Raw genomic sequence first — 7,161 nt, forward strand, 5'->3', positions numbered from 1 at the left:
CTATGGTGGTCTGCTTGAAGCATGTTGGTATTACAGACTCAATCAGGGACATGTTGAAAATGTCAGTGAAGACACCTGCCAGTTGGTCAGCACATGCTCGGAGCACACGTCCTGGTAATCCGTCTGGCCCTGCAGCCTTGTGTATGTTGACCTGTTTAAATGTCTTACTGACGTCGGCTACGGAGAGCATGATCACACAGTCATCCGGAACAGCTGATGTTCTCATGCATGCCTCAGTGTTGCTTGCCTCGAAGCGAGCATAGAAGTGATTTAGCTCGTCTGGTAGGCTCGGGGTCACTGGGCAGCTCACGGCTGTGCTTCCCTTTGTAGTCTGTAATAGTTTGCAAGCCCTGCCACATCCGACGAGCGTCGGAGCCCGTGTAGTATGATTCAATCTTAGCCCTGTATTGACGCTTTGCCCGTTTGATGGTTCGTCGCAGGGCATAGCGGGATTTCTTGTAAGCTTCCGGGTTAGAGTCAGGRTATATGCAGCAGTTTGGGCCGCCTGGCTCGTTGCGAACTGCATGAAGACTATTTCTTCCTAACAAAGASAGCCAACTTCGCCAAACGGGGGATGATGTAACAAAAACACATTTGCGGGAAAAATAGCACAATCGTTGCACGAATGTACCTAACCATAAACATCAATGCCTTTCTTAAAATCAATACACGGAAGAAATTCATGTTAGCARGCAATATTAAACTAGGGAAATTGTGTCACTTCTCTTGCGTTTATTGCACGCAGAGTCAGGGTATATCCAACAGTTTGGGCCGCCTGGCTCGTTGCAAACTAATTTGCCAGAATTTTACGTAATTATGACATAACATTGAAGGTTGTGCCATGTGCCAACAGTGGCACAACCTTCATGTGCCAACAGCAATATTTAGACTTATGGATGCCATCCGTTAGATAAAATATGGAACGGTCCCGTATTTCACTGAAAGAATAAATGTTTTGTTTTCGAAATGATAGGTCATTAATATGGTCAAATCCAGAAACTAAGGCTCGTATTTCTGTGTGTTATTATATTATAATTAAGTCTATGATTTGATAGAGCAGTCTGACTGAGCGGTGGTAGGCAGTAAGCATTCATTCAAACAGCACTTTAATGCGTTTGCCAGCAGCTTTTAGCAATGCTTGAATCACAGCGCTGTTAATGACTTCAASYCTATCAACTCCCGAGATTAGGCTRGCAATACTAAAGTACCTATTAGAACATCCAATAGKCAAAGGTATATGAAATACAAATAGTATAGAGAGAAATAGTCAACGCGTCATAATTSCTATAATAACTAMAACCTAAAACTTCTTACCTGGGAATATTGAAGACTCATGTTAAAAGGAACCACCAGCTGTCATATGTTCTCATGTTCTGAGCAAGGAACTTAAACGTTAGCTTTTTTACATGGCACATATTGCACGTTTACTTTCTTCTCCAACACTTWGTTTTTGCATTATTTAAACCAAATTGAACATGTTTCATTATTTATTTGAGATTAAATTGATTTTATTGCTGTATTATATTAAGTTAAAATAAAAGTGTTCATTGTTCATTCAGTATTGTTGTAATTGTCATTACTACAAATATATATATATATATATAAATAAATAAAAATTGGCCGATTAATCGGTATCGGCTTTTTTTGTTCCTCCAATAATCGGTATCGGCGTTGAAAAATCATAATCGGTCGACCTCTAATTACAGCTAGCATATTGTTTACACTAAATACATAAAATATTTTTTTTWATMAAAAGTTCTACCACAAATTAAAGAAATTATAGCCTGTTTGGAAATGACTGACAATTAAATGATGCTCAACACAAGCAAAATTTACCTAGATTTTTCTTTAACTTCTGGACATAACATCTGGAACAACTGTCCACTGCAGCCATGTGCTTCAGTGTCACAATATGTTTCCATGGTAACTAAATTAACATTCTCTTGAAAAAAAAATATTAATGAGGAAATTGTCCTCAGTGGTGGAAATGACCACTCCCAAAGGACAGGTATATTTTGTGTAAAAAAAATATATAAAAGGGCATACTCATAATAAATATTGATATAGATTTTATTTAATTGACTCTTTCTGTAGTACATAACATTATATAATGTGTAATTATTGTTTTCTCATAGAAAAACATAGAAGCTTAAAAGTCTGTGTCAAGGACAAGGGCAAAAAAGTGAAAATGAGGTATAAAATGCATCTGAAAAGTAGCTAAAATATTTGATAGAGAGGTGTTTAAAAAAGTATGGGGTGATTCCAGTGTGAACTTAACATACAAATATTTRTATTTGTTTTATTTTTTATAAAATCCTCAAAATTGACCGAGGACATGGAAGTGCCCGTAGTTGCAGAATCACCCAGCTAGCAATTTACCTTGGCTCATTGCAACAACAAGGTCCTTTTGACGTTGCACTCGCGTAACAGGGGTTCAGCCTGCCACACAGTTTCCTCATGGATTGCCATGTAATCGGCCATAATCGACATCCAAAAAGGCTGATTACCGATTGTTATGGAAACTTGAAATCAGCCCTAATTATAAAATCTGTCGACCTCTAGTTGTTATGACAGTGTGCATTTGGATGTAAATTTACTTTTGGTCTTTTGGCAGTAAAAAGCTGAGTCGGCGATAGTAAATATCCTTCATCTTATCATGTCTATAATATATACAGGACCTTTATAACAGTCACCTGGGATCAACTACTTCATCGGAACCAGTATCTTTCATAGCAGAACTTCAAACATACAGTAGCTACTGATATTCAAGGGTAGAAACTAGAACCATTGTGTGGACTTTCCCTTACTGTTGTTAGGCAACTTGTGACACAGAAGACCCTATGCCATAAACATAAAAAGTTGAGTCCTGAAACAAAGCAGCGCACAATTCTCCTTTATATGAAGGAAGCACAGCGACAACATATTGGGTTAGTCAGGTCCCAGACAAAAACACAGACAGCATGAGACCCAGACCATGGTTGCAACTGAAGCTTCATTAAAAATGCAGATCTAACCCAATTCTGGTTTATGTTTTTTGGGCCCTTGCTTTCTGCAAAGCATTCGTTTTCCATGCTCCAAAATGTCAAGTTCCTATAGAGTGCAAGCCTGGCCCTGGATCCAAAGGGAATTCCAGCAGGAGGAAAAGCAGAGAGACTTCCCAGAGATTCTCCTGTCTTGTTTCTCAGAAAACAACAGGGGCTTTTTAGGTTTTAAAGTTGATGGTGTGTAGGCTAGTAAGACATTTCAATCTCCATTACAAATCTGTGTGTGAGTGTATTTCATTCCGGGATATTTCAAAGGAGATGCAATGTAAGTACATTATTCTGGCGTGAAATCCCATTCTTATGCATAGTGGACTGAAGTGTGGAGCAGTGCAAGGGCAGTAACATTGATAGCCTAGTATAGTGAGTGCATGAAATCCCCTGAAAATACATTGCTTTGTTTTTAGAGTTGCTGTTATTTTTTTCCACCCTTGTCCTACAACTTTCAATTTATGTACTGCTATCTTAGTGTTGTGTTCTGTTCGAGCGTACTGACCACAGATGTTCGAAATCACTAGAGTGCATTCTTAATTAACAATACAAAATCGACCCAGATTTGGACAAGGTGAGAAGAGTAACAAAAGTAGACCCACCCGCTCCTGGTAGTAGCCTACCCACTTCTCTTTTCCCCTCACACGAAAAAGAACAAGAGCTCAAGAATGGTCGAAACGATTCTGAGTGAAAAGTACAAAACCATCACACATACAAGCTACACGTAGCATATTCAAAGACAAACAAAGGCAAGGATGTTTGAAACATTTAAGGGGATAGTTTAACGCTAAATAAAGACTTCACGTGGCATTGAAATTTCACAAGTAATACAAATCAGCAACAAACAAAAAAAGTGCTAGTGCTATGTGAAGATCTTGAACATAAAAGCTCATGAGACTGGTGGCATTGGTGTAGGCTAAAGAACGAACGGGTTGCATGGCCATGTAACGTTATATGAATGGGCAAATAGCCTAATGATTASACACATTTTGGAAAGGAGAATTCTAGCTATACAAAAAATGTCAGATTATGCAACCAACGCTGAATTGTCAATTACAAAGTAACACAAACAAGTGATAGGCTTGCAAAAAGTTGCAAACAGTGGCTAGGCTAGAACTWCTTGTGTTAGGCTACTCAAGACAGTGTGGAAAATGTTGAGAATAAAACTATTCTACTTGCCTCCAAATTGGAAATGTTGTCCCCTAAATACACTCYGGAGGACAATGTAGAATCCCGGAGATATCGCTTCAGATGAAAAAAGTTTCCTCTATCCCTGAATTCTGCATGCGTCTCTCATCCGGCTATGAGGACTTCCACTGGAGCACTAGCCGATAGGGACTACGGGCATAGGGAGTGGCTAACTGCACACGTGCTGCTACGCGCCATTCAATCACCTTAGGTGAGATTTTAAGAGAGAAAAAAAACTGCCTAAACTCTTCAAAACGGGGTCTCTGCATCATCATAACTATCATAACTCATTGCCAGGATGAGATGAAGGCATTTGACAGTGCAATACCGCCCTCTTGTGACAAAACAAACAAACAAAAACTGTGGGGAGCCGAAATTGGGTAGCGCGTCATCAGTTCCTCTTATGTTAGTCATTGCAAAACTTAGAGAGACATTTATAATTTATCAGTGTCCAGATCAACTAGCCCATTACAGCTAACGTTTTTTTATTTAGATTGTTTAGCCCATAGATATTGTTTTTTTTAAAAAGAGTCAGATCTATACACATTAGACATGGCAAAATGTATAGAATTGCAAGATGTGCTTTAAAACGGCAAAATGTTCTTTGCACCCCATTACAAAATCTGTAGGAATGCAGGAAATAAGCTTAAACCTGCAAAAATCTCTCCACCAACAGGAGGGGTGAGAACAGTTTGTGTCATGAACAGTGCTTGTGCCGATAGAAATAGACGTGGGAGGTGCAGGATGTTCCCCAATGCTGAGAGGGGCACCTAGTTTAAAAGTTTGGGAACCCCTGCTCTAATCTCACATTGGTGGAATTGCAATAAGCAAACTCCAATTATGGAATGATGCACCTATTCTATTCCATTCTATACTATGCTCCACAATATTGATAGGGACAGTTAGCCTACTCTAGTTCAAATCAAATCAAAGTTTATTTGTCACGTGTGCCGAATAATAGAGTTGACGTACAGCTATTTGGTCTCTCATCCAGGGTTTTAACAAAAACCAGCCGTGCTTAGCTTTCATATTTGTCACTGACGATAAGCAATGTGCTATGTTGAGAATGATTATTAAGAAACCTCTTCATAACTAAATATATTCACTGTTGSTATTGAAGTCATTCCAAAGAGTAGGTTTAACAGAGCAAATCAAATCAAAGTTTATTTGTCACATGCGCCGAATACAACAGGTGTAGACCTTACAGTGAAATGCTTACTTACAAGCCCTAACCAACAGTGCAATTTTTAAGCGAAGCTTAACAGTAGCGAGGCTATATACAGGTGGTACCGGTACAGAGCCAATGTGTGGGGGCACCGGTTAGTCGGGCTAATTGAGATAATATGTACATGTAGGTATAGTTAAAGTGACTATGCATASATGATAAATGGCAGGACACAATGCAAATAGTCCGGGTAGCCATTTGATTACCTGTTCAGGAGTCTTATGGCTTGGGGGTAAAATCTGTTGAGAAGCCTTTTGGTCATAGATTTGGCGCTCCGGTACCGCTTGTCATGTGGTAGCAGAGAGAACAGTCTATGACTGGGGTGGCTGGGGTCTTTGACAACTTTTAGGTCCTTCCTCTGACCGCCTGGTGTAGAGGTCCTGGATGGCAGGCAGCTTGGCCCCAGTGATGTACTGGGCCGTACGCACTACCCTCTGTAATGCCTTGCGGCCAGAGGCCGAGCAGTTGCCGTACCAGGCAGTGATGCAACCAGTCAGGATGCTCTCGATGTTGCAGCTGTAGAACCTTTTGAGGATCTGAGGACCCATGCCAAATCTTTTCAGTCTTCTGAGAGGGAATAGGCTTTGTTGTGTCCTCTTCACGACTGTCTTGGTGTGTTTGGACCATGTTAGTTTGTTGGTGATGTGGACACCAAGGAATTTGAAGCTCTCAACCTGCTCCACTACAGCCCTGTTGATGAGAATGGAGGTGTGCTCGGTCCTCCTTTTCCTGTAGTCCACAATCATCTCCTTTGTCTTGATTACGTTGAGGGACAGGTTGTTATTCTGGCACCACCCGGTCAGGTCTTTGACCAACTCCATATAGGCTGTCTCGTCGTTGTCGGTGATCAGGCCTAACACTGTAGTGTCGTCTGCAAACTTAATGATGGTGTTGGAGTTGTGTCTGGCCATGCAGTCGTGGGGGGAACAAGGAGTAAAGGAGGGGACTGAGCACGCACCCCTGAGGGCCTCCGGTGTAGAGGATCAGCGTGGCAGATGAGTTGCTACCTACCCTCACCACCTAGGGGCGTCCCGTCATGAAGTCCAGGATCCAGTTGCAGAGGGAGGTGTTTAKTCCCAGGATCTTTAGCTTAGTGATGAGTTTTGAGGCCACTATGGTGTTGAACGCTGAGCTGTAATCAATGAGTAGCATTCTCACGTAGGTGTCCCTATTGTCCAGGTGGGAAAGGGCAGTGTGGAGTGCAATAGAGATTGCATCATCTGTGGAGCTGTTTGAGCGGTTTGCAAATTGGAGTGCATCTAGGGTCACTGGGATAATGGTGTTAATGTGAGCCATTACCAGCCTTTCAGAGCACTTCATGGCTATGGACGTGAGTGCTACTGTAGTCATTTAGGCAGGTTACCTTAGTGCTCTTGGGCACAGGCACTATGGTGGTCTGCTTGAAGCATGTTGGTATTACAGACTCAATCAGGGACATGTTGAAAATGTCAGTGAAGACACCTGCCAGTTGGTCAGCACATATGCCCGGAGCACACGTCCTGGTAATCCGTCTGGCCCAGCGACCTTGTGAATGTTGACCTGTTTAAAGGTCTTCCTCACGTCGGCTACGTAGAGCATGATCACACAGTCATCCGGAACAGCTGATGCTCTCATGCATGCCTCAGTGTTGCTTGCCTCGAAGCGAGCATAGAAGTGATTTAGCTCGACTGGTAGGCTCGTGTCACTGGGCAGCTCGCGGCTGTGCTTCCCTTTGTA

At 41.6% G+C, this 7,161-nt stretch overlaps 1 protein-coding gene across 9 annotated transcripts in view; it reads right to left on the reverse strand.

Annotated features, from left to right (window-relative positions):
* LOC111977383 (unconventional myosin-Ib) overlaps positions 1–4,337 on the reverse strand; it is a 139,395-nt gene extending 135,058 nt beyond the window's left edge. For 7 of the 9 annotated variants that reach the window (XM_024006822.2, XM_024006792.2, XM_070448157.1 and 4 more), the window contains exon 1: positions 4,212–4,337. The gene's annotated coding sequence lies outside the window, so the exon portion shown is untranslated. The remainder of the gene's footprint in view (positions 1–4,211) is intronic. The other 2 variants (XM_024006845.2, XM_024006837.2) reach the window with 1 other exon arrangement.
* Positions 4,338–7,161: the final 2,824 nt, after the last annotated feature.

Source organism: Salvelinus sp. IW2-2015, linkage group LG2, assembly GCF_002910315.2.
Source record: "Salvelinus sp. IW2-2015 linkage group LG2, ASM291031v2, whole genome shotgun sequence".
In the NCBI taxonomy this organism is placed as follows: Eukaryota; Metazoa; Chordata; class Actinopteri; order Salmoniformes; family Salmonidae; genus Salvelinus; species Salvelinus sp. IW2-2015.